The 16,818-nt window shown below is 42.5% G+C and overlaps 1 protein-coding gene across 1 annotated transcript in view; it reads right to left on the reverse strand.

The window, feature by feature from the left end:
• COL21A1 (collagen type XXI alpha 1 chain) overlaps positions 1 to 16,818 on the reverse strand; it is a 126,672-nt gene that overhangs the window by 101,774 nt on the left and 8,080 nt on the right. The window contains exon 2 of the mRNA XM_083730981.1: positions 15,897 to 15,977. The gene's annotated coding sequence lies outside the window, so the exon portion shown is untranslated. The remainder of the gene's footprint in view (positions 1 to 15,896; positions 15,978 to 16,818) is intronic.

Consider the following 16,818-nt stretch of genomic DNA (forward strand, 5'->3'; position numbering starts at 1 on the left):
TGTCGTGTCCCTTTTTCAATCTTAAACTCTTCTGTAACCACATTGTTGACTATCAGTTTTGCCTTTTGTTCTGAATAAATCGCGTCAATCCCATTTTCAAAACCCCGCCCCACTCCCATTTCTTTTAAATTCCCCTTCATAAATTTCCAAGAAATATTATCGAAGGCCTTCTCCGCGTCTATAAAAATTAGAACTGCTTTAGTGTTAATATTTGTTTGCAAAAGTTCCAAAATGTCAATAATGTTCCTTGTATTAGCAGATAAATGTCTTCCTGGGAGAAAGCCTGCCTGGTCTTTATGAATTATCTCATTTAAAACTCTTTTGAGTCTTCCTGCCAAAACGTCAGCAAATATTTTGTAATCCACATTTAAAAGGGAAATGGGACGGTAATTCTTAAGTTGTGTCTTTTCAGTTTCTGATTTTGGTATCAATGTGATGAAAGCTTCCTTCCACGATTCAGGCGCCTTCTTTCCCTCCATAATTTCATTGCTGACCTCCATCAGTGGTTGAATCAAATAGTCACTTAATGTCTTATAGTACTTGGAGGTCAAGCCATCTGGCCCTGGAGACTTGCCCAACTTCATATTCTGAATGGCCTGTTCTATCTCTAGTCGTGTTATTTTACTATTCAGGAGTGATCTATTTTCTTGTGATAGTTTTTTAAGTCCATTTTTCTCCAAAAATTTTGCAATCTCTTCCTCCTTTTGTGGCCCTTGAGTGTATAATTTCTTAAAATATTTCTGGAAACATTTTCTAATTTCCACCGGGTTCTGAATATTCCTTCCTTCTATTTCCAAATTTGTTACTATGTTCAGCTTTTGTCTCTTCTTCAACTGCCAAGCCAGCAGTTTCCCACATTTATTAGCCGATTCAAATGTTTTTTGTTTCATTGATTTAATCTTCCATTCTATTTCCTGATTTATCAGTTTGGAATATTGTGCCTGATGAAGTTTAATTTCTCTCAAAATCGGCTGTGACTTCGGGTTTACTCTTAGTTTCTTCTCTAACTCTTTAATTTTCCCCAAAATCTTGTCCTTTTTCTCATTTTGTAGTCTTTTCTTTATGGCGTTCTGTTGTATCAAGAACCCTCTCATCACAGCTTTGCTTGCGTCCCAGATTGTTCTTTTTTCCACAGCAGTGTTCAAATTTATCTCAAAATAGTCCTTTATTGTTTTTTTGGCCTTCTTGATAATCTCCTGATCTCTAAACAGGTTGTCATTCATCTTCCATCTAAAGGAGCCGGTTGGTAATAATGTCATGTCCATTTTCAACGCGTTATGATCGGAGCAGGTCTTTGGGCAGATTTCCACTTTCCTCACCTTAGGAGCCAGACCTCTAGAAATCCATATTTGGTCAATTCTTGTCCAAGTCAGTTGGGCTTCAGAGAAAAATGTTCCTTCTTTCCCTAAGGGGTTCTTTGTCCTCCATATATCAATCCAGTCCATGTTGTCTGTCATTTCAAAAAAGGTCTTTGGTAGTCTGCCTTCTTTAGTAACCTTTTGGCTTTGTGACCTATCCATGTTTGTAGAAACGATCCCATTCATATCTCCCATCATAATGATGTTATCATAGTCCAGATAATCCAGCATAATCTCATGCAACTTCTTGTAGAATTCTGATTTCCCTTCATTTGGAGCGTAGATTCCTAATATCAAAATTTTCTCTCCTTGGTGCTGTATTTCAATTGCCAAAATTCTTCCATGTTCATCTTTAAATAGAAATTTTGGTGAGAGGCTCTCCTTTGCATATATCACCACTCCTCTCTTCTTAACTAAGTCCGAAGATATAAATTCTTGGCCTAACCTTTTATTTACCAATATTTTTCTGTGGAGCCTAGTCACATGTGTTTCTTGTAAACAAGTAATGTCTAGTTGCTCCTTTTTTAATATATGAAAGATTTTCTTCCTTTTTTCCGGGCTGTTGCAGCCATTTATATTCCAACTTAAAAGTTGCAGAGACATCCTGGATAGATCTGTTTAGTTTCCTTGGGATGGTATTTTGTTCTGTGAGTCTTCAGGGTTCTGAGGTACAGGCACCTGTGGTGGTTCAGGCCCTGAGGGTAGTTCAAGTCCTTTATGAAGGTCCTCTCCGTAGGCAGTCAAAAACTTATCCCTATCTTCCAAAGTTCTAATTTTAATCTTCTTCCCTCTAAAGGTAAAAGATAGTCCTTGGGGAAAGTCCCACCTAAAGATGATTGAGTTGCTTCTGAGCAGTTTTACTAAGTCCAAATATTCAGATCTAAGATCCAACAGCTGTTTAGGAATGTCCTTAAAAATCTCAATTCTTTTGTCCGAAATGTTCAAGGAGCTTCCGTAGTGCAGGCCCAAAATCTTGTCCCTTTCCTCCTTTGATCTCAACGTAATCAAACAGTCTCTGGGCCTTTCTCTCTTTGTGAGTCTTCCAAGTCTGAAGGCTGACACAATTTTAAAGTCTTCCTCCTCTAGACCCCAGAACTTGGAGAATTCTTTGGTCAGAAACTCAGCTAGATTACCTTCTTCCACTTCTGGTATCGATCTTATCCTTAAATTAATCTCCCTGTTCCGAAGTTCCAACATGGAGAGATAGGTCTGGTGTTCCCCAACCTGCTTACTGAGCGGCCTTACTTCTTTTTCCAACTCTCCCACTCTTTGGCTGGTCTCTTCGGCCAGTTTCTGATTTTCACCTGCAGCCTCCTTCAGTTGTCCGATTGCTTGTGCATTCTGTGCAACTTGCCCAGATAATTTGTTTAAAGTTTCTGTATTAAGGTCAATTTTCGCAGTTTGTTGGTCAACTTTCCTCTCCAAAGACTCCAATTTCTCAAGAATTCTCTCTAATACAGAACCAGATCCTCCTGAGGCCATCTCTTCTAGTTGTAAATCCTCAGTTTCTTCCTCCCCTGCCTGTGACAGGGAGGTAGCTTTTTCCTCCGAGGGCAAAGTGGGCACAGATGATCTGCGTGCTTGTGAGGCTGCAGTTACAGTTGTCAGAGTTGTTTGTCTGGTTCTCAATCCCTTTCTTTTTGCGCCACTCATTCCAAAATTATCTAACAGTCAAGGTCAAGCTGAGTTGTTCCCATGGGAAAGCTACGGCCCAGGTGGTAGCAATCAAACAGAGGGCCGGGAAATAGAAAGTAAAACAATGTTTTTGTTGTAAATCCTCAATCCTCTAGGGGGAGCATAAAATGTCCTAGGAAGAAGAGTCCATTCCACATACGAAATCTGAACCAATACTTAGGGATCTTCACAAAAGTAGTTTTAGCAGAGTTGGTTTTAGGTTTGCCACAATATTTCAAGTTGTGCTTACTGGAGTTCCAAAATGCAAGAACGTAACCATTCTGAACTCCCTCAGACTGTCTCAAAGTTTAAATAAAATGTATCCAAATTTGCAGTCTGACAGTTCTACTGCTCAGGCAGTTCTGACACCTGGGCTTCTTAAACAGAATTGTAATCCACAAAGAAAGGAGTATATAAGTCCTAATAAAAGTCCAAAAATCAATTGCTTACAGTCTTTAAAGGGAAAAGTAATTTCTGCGGGTGCTCAATCTGAGCTGTCAAAAGTTCTCTCTATGCCTCCACTCCTCCTGCTCTTTGCTTTAAAAGTCAATGGCTGCGGAGGACGGACTTCCTTTTCCTCGTCTCTCCGCTTTCAGCTTATTTTCAATACTTTTAGTCCCGAAATTTAGTAAAGTCCTCAATTACTCACGGGTTGTTGCGTTTTAGAATCTTGTGTTGAAGGAAGAAAGGTCGGCGCTCACCGGCAACGGCAACGCGGCTTCGCTCCGCTGAATGCGCATAGACCCACAGCGCCGCTACCCCCTCTGCGATCCGGAGCCCCTTACGGGGTTCCCTCAACGTTTCGGGGGTAGCTCCTGGCGCCCGCCGGGTCCCGAGACCGCAGGCTTCCGCTGCCTGCGGTTTTCCAGAATGGGTCTCCGCTTCGCCGTAGCGGACGACCCTTTTCCAGCGTAGCTTCCCTCTCCCGGTTAGGAAAGGGCAGCCATTACCGTTCGCGCCGCCTCCGGGGTCTGTGTTAGAACACTGGTGCTTGCCTGCAGATAGGCAACTCTGAAATAAATAACTTAAGGAGATTGGAATTTTAAAATATACATTTCAGATTTGTTTTGTTTATTTTTTAACTACAGCTAGAGCACTAGAGAACTCCAGGCATAACATTTAAAAAACAAATAACACATTAAAAATAATCTAAAACGTAAGACTGAATTAAAGAAAACATGCAAGAGAAGGTCTCCCAAGGGCTGTAAAATACATCCTATCATCTTTTCTAAGGTTCACGTGAGAGCTCCAATTTGCAAGGAGATGATCCAATATTGGGACACACACATACACACCCCTAACTGAGCAACTTCCACAGCCCTGGCGCTACCAAAGTCAGAGCTCCAACATCAATAGGGTCAAAGGAAGGGGGGGGGTCAGAGTGGTTGCAGGGGTGTTGGAGGAGAACCAGGAAAATGTTTGGATCCAGTACCTTTACAATCACCCAAAATGCCCCCAATTGTGGGAAAAGTTGTACCAGCTCTAGACATGAATTTCTCCCTCCTATTTCCTTCTCATTACTCCCAACAAGGAGGAAAGAGTAATAATAATAATAAAAACCTTCTGCCCTCACTTCTGTGCTGCCAGCAAATGTCCAGAAAGACTTTGGATTTCCTCCTGCCAAGCCTTCTGCAGGTAAAACAAGACCTACTTCGCTGAAAGAAAGACATGCTTGTTCCTTTGAGTGACTAAAATGTGCATGCTTTCAAAGGAAGAAAAAGAGTTGCATTTCTAGCGGCAGATGCCAACATTCTGCTTTCTAGTAATTCTAAACAAACATCCATGGAGAAATTTAGGAGGAGATAATTCCATAAGTGGAAAAAGGGGAAGGAAGAGATTATGGGGAAGCCAAAAAAGTGCCCCCAAACGCTTCCCCTTTTCAGTACAGCTCACCGATATTAGCAGAGCTAAACCACTGATACCTTTTTTTTAAATTTAAAGGTGGTTCTTTCTAGGTTATCAGACAACCAGTCAAACTTGGCTACCTACTTGATACCACTACAGTGGTACCTCGGGTTAAGAACTTAATTAACTCAATTGGTTCTGGAGGTCCATTCTTAACCTGAAACTGTTCTTAACCTGAGGTACCACTTTAGTAAATGGGGCCTCTCACGGCCGTGCAATTTCTGTTCTCATCCTGAAGCAAAGTTCTTAATCTGAGGTACTATTTCTGGGTTAGCGGAGTCTGTATCCTGAAGTGTCTGTAACCCGAGGTACCACTGTATAGGTAAACAAAGCTGTTCAGAGTTAGGGTGTTTGAACAAGATAGCAAGGAGAAGGGCTGCTGAATTTCAGAGGTTTTCTAAGTTGAGGTGCAATGCTGAGCACTGCCCTCTAAATCACTGTCTCAATATCAGATTTCTAATCAGTAACATGCCATTGGGGAAAAGGCGGGGGCGGGTAATGATTAGAGCTCAGTTTGAGTGTGTGTGCTTATTGTAGATTGAGAGAACTCCAGCTAGCACTAGCCGACATCAGATTTCTGTGTTTTGATAAGTAATAACAAAAACATGTTTGGCCCATCTGATATTGGGTCACTAATTACACTAATTGATTATTTTAGAGCCTATTTGGTTGCATCTTCCCATAATACAAAATTCAACAGCAGCAATGAATAATGTGGGAACTGCAGTCAAGTGCCCATTTGGAAAAAGGAAAGAGGAATGGAGAATTAAAACTTTGCATGCCTATTGAATAGACAAACTTGCATAGTTTTAGAAATAGCTTGATAAATGTTTGCACATGTTACACTAACTTACCACAGTATCAAGGGCTGTTAATTTCATAAGCTTTTCACAGATACATAAATGAAGGGGTTCTATTTTGGTGTGTCTCTGTGCTATGAAGGAGAAGGAATACTTAGAAAAACTCAGGGAAAATACTGCTACTGCTGCAGCATTTATAATCTTGTGCTGCCCCACAGTGGATAAGTTCATATGGAGAGCTGTATCTCAGTATCCTTTTCTTCCCATTTGAAAATTCTAGGATGGAATTAGCCAAGAATTCCTTGACGTTGTTACAGTACCCTGAAGAAAAGTGCTCTTCACAAAACATTTACCTTATTTAACTGCTTTCACCTTGTTAGCCGACTTCTAGCTCCTTCCCTTGTGAATCACGTGGAGGGGGCATCTCACAATAATGGCCAGGGAATATGGCCATGCTGCTGGGATCTTCTACTTGCACTTTGACGTGCTTTCGAACTGCTAGGTTGGCAGGAGCAGGGACCGAGCAATGGGAGCTCGCCCCATCGCAGGGATTCGAACCGCCGACCTTCCGATTGGCGAGTCCTAGGCTCTGTGGTTTAACCCACAGCGCCACCGGCGTCCCTAAGTAGCCCTATATGGCCCTGTAAAAGGAAGTTTTGATTCTTGGTATACTTGCTACTTACCGTATTTTTCGCCCTATAGGACGCACCTTTTCCCCTCCAAAAATGAAGGGGAAATGTGTGTGCGTCCTATGGGGTGAATGCAGGCTTTCGCTGAAGCCTGGAGAGCGAGAGGCATCGGTGTGCACCGACCCCTCTCGCTCTCCAGGCTTCAGGAAGCTATCCGCAAGCCTTGCGAGCCTGGGGGAGTTCCCGTGGGCTCACAAGGCTTGCGGGCAGCAGCCTGCAGCCTGGAGCACGGGGCACCCTCCAGAGGACGCACCGTGCTTCGGGAAGGTGTCCGCAAGCCTCACACGCCCAGCAGGAGGTCCCGTCTGGCTCGCAAGGCTTGCAGACAGCAGCCTGTTCTGGGGGCTGGGGTCGGGGGAAGCTCGGGCTGGGGCAAAAAAAATTATTTATCCCCCCCCAAAAAAAAACTTAGGTGCGTCCTATGGGATGGTGCATCCTATGGGGCGAAAAATACGGTAATTGCTCATTAAAAAAATAGAATAAATGGTCAATATGGTTTTGTGCACTGCGCAAGGACTTCTGCCTGCAAAATGGTGCTTTTACCTCTCTTCCCCACGTTCTGTCCCTGCATCCCCAAAATTGGCAGGGGGGGGGGGTTGGAGAGAACCCCCAAGACAGCATAGAGGAGGAGGAGAGGTGGATCATTCCCTCTGTCAAGCTGAAATGCTTGCTCTGACAGAACAATCAGAAAAGTGATGTTGAATTCCTCCCACCCAAAATGTTTTATTGAATTTTTCTGTATCAACAACAATAGCCAGTTCAAACAAAACACGCATGGTACAATTATGGCCGTTGGCCATTCAAAATAAAATCGCTCCAATAAACACATTTTGCTATATTTCATTGGTTTCTGGTTGTCTCTTTATGCGACCTAGAACATTGCACTTAATAACAGTGAAATCCAGCTAACAATAAAAGTGCACTAAAAGAGCACAACATGGATTTAAAACAGCAGTAAAACCACAAGAGTCACCAAAAGACACCAAGAAGCCATGAAAAGCCTGGACAAATGAGATTTTTTTACCTGGGACCTAAAAGCCAGCACATTCAGTGCCAGATAAAGAAAAGGAAAGGGTTCAACAAGTGAGGGACTGCTGAGATGGTTCCTTCTCTGATAGCCACCCACTTCGCCTAAGAAAATGAAGCACGCAGAGGCAGGCTTCCATGTGAACATTCCAGCAGATTGTTACGGGAGTAGGTGTCGTTCAGGTACTGTTCTACTTTACAGCTACCCAAATAAAACTGATTGGGAACCTGTGGCCCTCTAAATGTTGTTGGACTCCAACTCAAATGAGCCCCAGCCAACATGGCCAGCAGTCAGGGGTGTTTGGAGCTGTAGTGCAGTAAAATCAAGTCGAATGCCAGATCATGACAAATTTGATCAATCCCACCCATCTCAACGAATTGCTAGAAATGGCAAATACTTAGCTTATAGAAAGCATTTCAAAAATAACATTTTGCCAGTACAGTCAAACCTCAGTTGTCGAATGTAATCCATTCCGGAAGACTGTTTGACTTCCAAAACATTCAACAACCGAAAACTGAAAGTGGAAGCCTCAATACAGCAGGGAAACTCAAAACGGAAGCTGCATAGCACATTTGGCTTCTGAAAATCATTCAAAACCCAGAGCAGTTACTTCCAGGTTTTCAGCGTTCGGGAACCGAGGTTTGATTGTATTATCCATGGGCCTTTCTGACCATGTGAGCCATCTGCTCCAGAGAAGCCTTTTCACCCTGAAAAATAAGACAAGGGATAACCCATAATAAACCCATACAAAGTGAAATATTTCTGGTTGTGCAATTTTTCTCTCCATACATTTATGGCAACTTTACATTCCTCTTGTCAATATGCTCTGAGGGCTGTTAACACATTTTAGGTATGTAATAATAATAATAATAATAGTAATAATAATAATAGTAGTAGTAATAATAATAATAATAATAATAATAATAATAATAATAATAATTTATTATTTATACCCCGCCCATCTGGCTGGGCCTCCCCAGCCACTCTGGGCGGCTTCCATAAAAACCAAAAATACAGTAAAATATCACACGTTAAAAACTTCCCTGAACAGGGCTGCCTTAAGATGTCTTCTGAATGTAAGTTAGGTGTTTATCGCTTTGACATCTGCTGGAAGGGCGTTCCACAGGGTGGGCGCCACTACCGAGAAGGCCCTCTGCCTGGTTCCCTGTAGCTTCGCTTCTCGCAATGAGGGAACCGCCAGAAGGCCCTCGGCGCTGGACCTCAGCGTCCGGGCAGAATGATGGGGTGGAGACGCTCCTTCAGGTATACTGGACCGAGGCCGTTTAGGGCTTTAAAGGTCAGCACCAACACTTTGAATTGTGCTCGGAAACATATTATGTACCCAGTATGTTTCAAGATTACATTTTAAGATATAAGGTAGAGCATAAAGTGTGAATTCAACACATCTTTTGAAACATGCACATTAACCTACATATGCATTTGTCTAGTAGTGGGGATTGGGTGCCATTCCCTGCTGAAAGTATGTACTTGCATGATGGCAACCCCAGGCTTGATGTCTCCTAATGGGTGAAACAGACCTAAGACTTAATGACACACACACACACACACACACACACACCCGGTCTGCAAAGTTTCTTTTGAAACTGCGAGCACAGAAAACAATCTTAACTACTGATATGATGTAGCAGAATAAATATTGAGTAATATTTTTTCATATTTGTGGAACATTTGGAACAAAGAACATCTGTAAAAAGTGTCTCTCAGGGATGCATTGTACTTTGTTTGAAGGCAGTTTAAAATGACTTTGCATGGTTCTCTTCAAAGTTAAGAGATCTTGGAATTGCATAACAATGTTGGTAAACAGACATACACATCCCAATGCTGCACACTTCATTTCAATTAGGCTGCTGTGGGAGGCACTAGTGGATTCCATGACTGCTTATTAGGGCTGGGGTCAAGAATAAAATGCTTAGCAGATACTGCTTTTTGTTGTTGTGAATTATCTGTACAGTGCTCTCTCTCTCTCTCTCTCTCTCTCTCTCTCTCTCTTTCTCTCTTTCTTACACACATGCATCCATGTGATCTTGAGCACTACATGATCACTGTTGAGCACATACACATAGGTCTCCCAGCTGAAGATATCTGGGCTCAGCACATGTACATTGGCTGAAAAGACAGTTTTGTAATGTTGGGGACAGGGACAGGAGGAGCAGTCCCACTTCCCATCCTATCCATGCCCCATTTTCACATGAGTAATGTCTGAAGGAACCTAAAGTGTTTCATGAGTAGATCATGAGATGTGGCTTCTGGGCGAGTTAAGGTAGAGACAGTTGATAATAGATATGCGTAAGACCCCAAGAAAGTGGTTTTGGAGGCAAGAAGGTGCAGAGGACTAGACAAAGGAATAGGGGTGGTAGGAAAAGGGCTGTTCAAAATGTGCGGGGAGGGGAGGGAAATAGTACAAAGTGTTCTGCTTACAAATACTACTTTGTGAAGCTCACATGTTTAGCAACCACAACACCCTTTCCCCCTATAATCTACTTACAATATCAGAAAACTCACTGCATTCTTCTGAGTAAGCTTGATCTGGCTCATCATACATCCAGTTCAAGCTGTCATAAGCCCACCTGCTTTGGGCAGTTTCCCAGAAACGAGATGCATTTGAGTTATTTTCAGCAATTATGGTTTACTGTCCTTAATTCTAAGGGTGGAATTCAATGTTCAGGCAAACATTCTCCTTGTGCAATGAAACATTCTCCCCCTCTCCTCCCCCTGTGCATCCCTTAAATCTGTTATAGTATTACCCCAACCCTGCAGAGCATATCTGGGGGTGATAAGGGGTGCATGAGGGGAACAGAGAGAATAAATAATAAGCAAGTATCTCACTACATGCCTTTGAATCCAAGGAGAGGGAAAGCAGCACTGAATACAATGCAGGCTTTCTCCAACCCACCCCCTGCTGCTGATTGTCCAGTGGGCTCCAGATATTCCCAGAAAAAGCTGAGAATAGACTGCAAACAATAGATGTTTGGAAAGTCCCCAAAGAAGCACAAAATAGTCAGTTGTTGTTTAGTCGTTTAGTGGTGTCCGACTCTTCGTGACCCCATGGACCAGAGCATGCCAGGCACTCCTGTCTTCCACTGCCTCCCGCAGTTTGGTCAAACTCATGCTGGTAGCTTCAAAAATACTGTCCAACCATCTCGTCCTCTGTCGTCCCCTTCTCCTTGTGCCCTCAATCTTTCCCAACATCAGGGTCTTTTCCAGGGAGTCTTCTCTTCTCATGAGGTAGCCAAAGTATTGGAGCCTCAGCTTCACAATCTGTCCTTCCAGTGAGCACTCAGGGCTGATTTCCTTAAGAATGGATAGGTTTGATCTTCTTGCAGTCCATGGGACTCTCAAGAGTCTCCTCCAGCACCATAATTCAAAAGCATCAATTCTTCGGCGATCAGCCTTCTTTATGGTCCAGCTCTCACTTCCATACATCACTACTGGGAAAACCATACCTTTAACTATATGGACCTTTGTCAGCAAGGTGATGTCTCTGCTTTTTAAGATGCTGTCTAGGTTTGTCATTGCTTTTCTCCCAAGAAGCAGGCATCTTTTATGACTGCTGTCACCATCTGCAGTGATCATGGAGCCCAAGAAAGTAAAATCTCTCACTGCCTCCTTTTCTTCCCCTTCTATTTGCCAGGAGGTGATGGGACCAGTGGCCATGATCTTAGTTTTTTTGATGTTGAACTTCAGACCATATTTTGTGTTCTCCTCTTTCACCCTTATTAAAAGGTTTTTTAATTCCTCCTCACTTTCTGCCATCAAGGTTGTGCCATCTGCATATCTGAGGTTGTTGCCATTTCTTCCAGCAATCTTAATTCCAGCTTGGGATTCATCCAGCCCAGCCTTTTGCATGATGAATTCTGCATATAAGTTAAACAAGCAGGGAGACAATATACAGGCTTGTCGTACTCCTTTTCCAATTTTGAACCAATCAGTTGTTCCATATCCAGTTCTAACTGTAGCTTCTTGTCCCACAGTCAGTAGGGGGCCCTAATCAGTCCTCATGCTTACTCTATGAAGGCCAGACCTAAATATTTCTCATCAAGGTTTGTAGAGTAGTATTATCACCACAAGAGGGGGTTCCAATTCAGTAAGATAACGAGGGCTGAGACTGTTCTCTTTTAGCTACAGATTGTAGCATAAAGGATAGCTAACGAACAAGAAACTCCCTCCTGAGAAAGATCACAGCATAAAACACTTAGGGAAATTAATAATGCAATAGGAATGGGCTCGTCTATGCCACATTTTACAAAGCATAAATAATATGTGGGATGGATTCCCAAAGATAGCAAGAGCTGCAGCTGTAAACCTATTAAGAAAACTGATTAAAAGAAAATCTATCAACTCTATCAAGGTGTGCTAGCCTTCCCAGATGGATTTTTCCCCACCCCCAAGAGATGATTATATTAACAATTACTTGAACTCAAAAACCCTACTTAGCAAAATGTCAGATTCATCAATGGACCTTTCTCCAAGAGAAGAGTATCCATTTCAGTAAACATCGGCCTCTTCCTTCCCTGGAATTGGCACCAGTCTCATGACAATCAATAACTGCACATTATCTTCAGCAGTCACACTAAAAGCCTATTTGTGCCAAGAACCACTGAAAACCTGGCCAATGTTGGTGAACTGCTATCAAGCAAGGAGGCATACAGAGCATCCAGGGTTTTCTTATGTTCTGGAAAACGAATGCTTATTTTGGCATCACTTGCAGAGTCATTAACTTGCCACCAGTGCCATAGGTTGCGTGTGCATTTGTGTGCTGACATCTTAAAGATAATTATGATGGAACATTCTGAAGGAATACCACCTGAATAAATTCCATCTGGATGAAAGGAACTACAGTACAAATTCTTAAAATCGCCATTAGTTTAGTAAATGAGACTCAAGTTTGCTTTTGTTAAAAGTAAGGGGTGTTCACAAATAGTGTACAGTCCATGTGCTGGTGTAACCTGTGCATGCAATAGCTAAGCTGAAGAAAAAAATCAACTAGCGTACACTCACAAAAAACCCACTTGTACAGTATATTTGTAGAGACTGCTTGTACCCGTCTTCAGTGTGACATGTGAACATAATCAATAATCCATTCAAGTTATATCAATATACTTTATCAATACATTCAAGTTATATCTGTATAATGTTTTGGTAACTTGGTTGTGTAAGTGGGAACATTTCTTTCCAGGTAGGGTACACATTAACCACTTTGGACCACTGGTTTGCCTCTGAAAGGCAGACTTTCTCTCAGGGTCACACATACACACACATGGTCTTTATTACTTTTTATTCATGTTTCATACTGCAAAGCGACATGTTATGGAAAGTACAGGGTTGCCTCCCAAACCAGCACCCCCTGTTGAGTTCTCCAAATCCCCTCTATAAATGTACTAACCCTGATTCTGTGTCCATAATCTTATGTGAATCCATCTCCCTTCATCAGCAGCCTATTATGTAGAGCAAGTATGAAGAAACACACAGTGCAGTGAGGTCACAAGTTAATGGCAGTTAAGTATTACTGCTTTTTATGGGAGGGGGGGATTTTGGCACAGGAATGCTAATTTCTGCAGCAACCCTGTAATTTTTCATGACATGTATGTCTCTGTACTGTGTACTATCTGGCCAGGGTTATATTTGCCAAGTCCAGTGAATATCAGTAAAGGTTTTCACACTCAACAGTTTGACATTCATTGGCTGGATAATGTATTATGTGCGTGCTATCTGGAGTTGTTCACTATGGACCATATCAGAAACACAAAAAGCAATTACAGTGGTCCAGTAATAGATGCAGGCATTAATATACATTCCCACACATATGTAGATCTTCAAAACATACCCACACTTTTAAAGCATACACACCATCCATTTAAAGCCCATTACTTTCCCCAAAGAATTCTAGGAACTGTAGTTTAAGGCTCCAGAGAAATGTAGCTCTGTGGAGGTAAATTACAGTTCCTATGATTCTCTTGGGTGGGTGGGATGTGCTTTAAATGGAAGGTGTGTATGCAGTTGATGCAGGTGGCACTGTGGATTAAACCACAGAGCCTAGGACTTGCCGATCAGAAGGTCGGCAGTTCGAATCCCCACGACGGGGTGAGCTCCCATTGCTCGGTCCCTGCTCCTGCCAACCTAGCAGTTTGAAAGCACGTCAAAGTGCAAGTAGATAAATAGGTACCAGTCCGGCGGGAAGATAAATGGTGTTTCCGTGCGCTGCTCTGGTTCGCCATGACCTGGAAGCTGTACGCCGGCTCCCTCAGCCAGTAAAGCGAGATGAGCGCTGCAACCCCAGAGTCGGTCACGACTGGACCTAATGGTCAGGGGTCCCCTTTACCTTTTTATGCAGTTGAAACAAAATAAAAAATAAAAAAATTCTTTCCAGTAGCACACGAAAGCTCATACCTATTACAAACTTAGTTGGTCTCTAAGGTGCTACTGGAAGGATCTTTTTATTTTTTATTTTATTTCTACTACGGCAGACCAACACGGCTACCTACCTTTAACTAGAACTATGCAGTCTAAGTTTTTCCTCATACACCATTCTCTCCAACCCCTCTATCCAATAACAGTACAATGGAGCAAGGGATAAACTCTCACCATGTTCCTTTGAAACCTCACACCTGATTTATACAGACCTTACTATTCTGCCATGCCACTAAAAACAAGTGTAGGACCAAATATATATGGTCTATGGGATGATGGCAAAAGGCCAGGCAGAAATACAAATCCCCTTAACCAGCAAAAGTATTTGGAATCTTAGCCAAAGAAAAACAGAAACCAGGGTTTGAGGGGGAAAGGAGACGGGGAGAGAGATCCCCCCCCCATTTTGTAGCTGCAAACCAGACCTGCCTATCTCCTGTCATATATGAAGATGAGGCCAAAAATCCTCATACTTGTGGTAGAATGCAGCCATGCAGTGAATGGGTTGATCCACAGAAGACTCCATTAATGAAGTTGCAAACTAATAGCCCCATACAGACAGCGGACAAGCTTCTCATAGATGGATTAATTGTGAATTTTGTATTCATGCACACTAAAAGTCTACTGATAAATAATGGGCGTTTTGCATGAGTGAGACGGATCAGGCTCAATGATCATCAGATGGTGCAGATGGAAAACTTTAATTAACAGATGTGTGACCCTGTGGCTCTGTTGTAAGTTATCAGGACATTTATTGGACTGCAGTAAAGGGAACACACGTGTGCACAACATGGGCACCATTTATCATTCCCCCCTCTCCCAGTTCTAGTCTGCTTTCCCTTTTGCTCAAATAAAGCCACTTCAAGCCATAAGTGCAAGGAAAGACTGGTAATTTAAACAATGCTGTGAGCCAGGAAAGGCTGAGCACCAAGTCAAGATTACCATTCATTTGACATTGAATCCCAGTTTTACAAAAAGGCCCTGAAACTGGTATAATTTTAAGAGTTGATAACACCCCAACTTCAGATCCTCTAATATGGCACTTGTAAGGTCCCCAGCTTGTGTACAAGTTGTGCTGAGTCCTGAAGGAAGGGAGTGGATTCCCTTCCCCATAGGAGTTAATTCCTATGGGCTCTACTCTCCCCATAAAATATTTGAGGGGGCCAAGGCCCCCAAAGTTGATGGGCATGCCCCCCAATATTTTATTCAAGTTGATACCCCCGCCCCTCCCATCTGCTGGTCTCTGCTGGGAACTGTTCCTACCTACCACCCTTTTTGCAAAGAAAAAGCAGCAGCTGGACTTTGAAGTTACACAGTAGAGACAGGATAGGTAGTGCACCCTAAATGCCTCTCCACACAATGTTTCTTTAGGTGCACACTTAGGAAGTTATATCTGTGCACCTAATAATGTAGAGTGTGAATACAGCAAGTTGTGTTGGAACTGACAGTGCTGAGCTAACTGGCAGGTTTACATGCACATAGAGCACTTATGAGAACACAGAACTCCAGACCAGAACACTCTGGACTTTTTAAGAAGGAATCTACGAAACCTAATTGAAGCCATACCATGCAGCCTTCAAACCTTGGACCAGATTCAACTAAATAGGTGCATTAGCGTAAGCCAGCGCCAGGACACCCACTACTGCAATGGGGCTTTCCCCGCTCTCCTCAATTTGCTCCAGGCATCAGGAGAAACCTCCAGAACACCACATATGTGTGGGGGGGGAGCATCATTCCATCAGGCAAGCCCTACTTTGAATTCCAGCTCTTGATTTTTTTTATATGGGTCAATGAGGACCAAGAACCTTAGTCTTCTGTTCTAAACCCAGTGAAATAAAATTCTGACTCATGACACTGACCTCTATTCAGGCCTAATGAATGAGATGTGTTTTGAGCAGTGTAGAACTAAACTGGATCCACAGCAAGAAGTCATCAAAGGACAGGTTAAAAAATACTTGGAGCAGACAAAAGCTGGTTTGCAATTATTATGTTTCTCCAGTAGAGGATATCCACATACCTTCTTGAGACAATGAAGCACTGTAGAGACTCAGAGGAACAAGGACTGGAACTTCCATTGTTTAACACTGAAAAGATGCACCTAAAAGGAGATTCAATGCATAGTTAATAATACTGGTTGGTATTGATGCCATTAATCAACAACTGGACCCAAATTTTAGTTAGTTTGTGGACGTTCCTGGAAGACATGTTTCTCATCCTCACCCCTGCAAGTCACATGCAACTTCCAAAAAGAATCCTCTGAGAGGTTAAGAGGAGATGGGGCATGGTGGGCTGGTGGGACTTCCCCAAATCAGGCTGTGGTTCTAAAAATAACCCAGGAAGGTAGATTATTTCTTCTTGGAAGTCACATAGAGCCCTTCTCCAAACTGGATTACCACAGGGAGTGAGGGAATAGGTATTAAAACTATGTCACTGAGTCGGCATTCAGGGTGTTAGTCCAGCTCTGTAACATCTGCAAGATGAAGTGTGGCAAGCACTTGATTAATGAGGCTATCAAGAGGCCATGGCTGACATTCTGAGATTTCAAGTTACACACAAGCTCTCTCTTGGGACAGAGCAGTAAAAAGCGGCAGGGGGAATACTCACTTTGGAAACAAACAAAAATGAGTAATACATTCTTGTTCTCCACCACTATCCTGATCAATGAGGATCCTTGTAAAGCGGGGGAGGGGGGTAATTTTTGAAATCTATATAATTACTACCTTACAATGGATACTAAAAATGTTCTGTTTCGTTATCATGCCAGGTAATGATACAGAAGTTGCTGGTCTTGTTTGGAACAAGGCTAGACTTGCACAATTACAGCATCACTGAAGCGTAAAACATGAAACTGATTAACTTGTGTGGTAGATTAACTAATAAATCAGAATTAAATGGTGTTTTCTGAAACACTTTTCTGGGTCAGTTGCATAGCTGTTTAG

The sequence above is a fragment of the Podarcis gaigeae genome, assembly GCF_964106915.1.
Source record: "Podarcis gaigeae genome assembly, chromosome: 3".
Lineage (NCBI taxonomy): Eukaryota > Metazoa > Chordata > Lepidosauria > Squamata > Lacertidae > Podarcis > Podarcis gaigeae.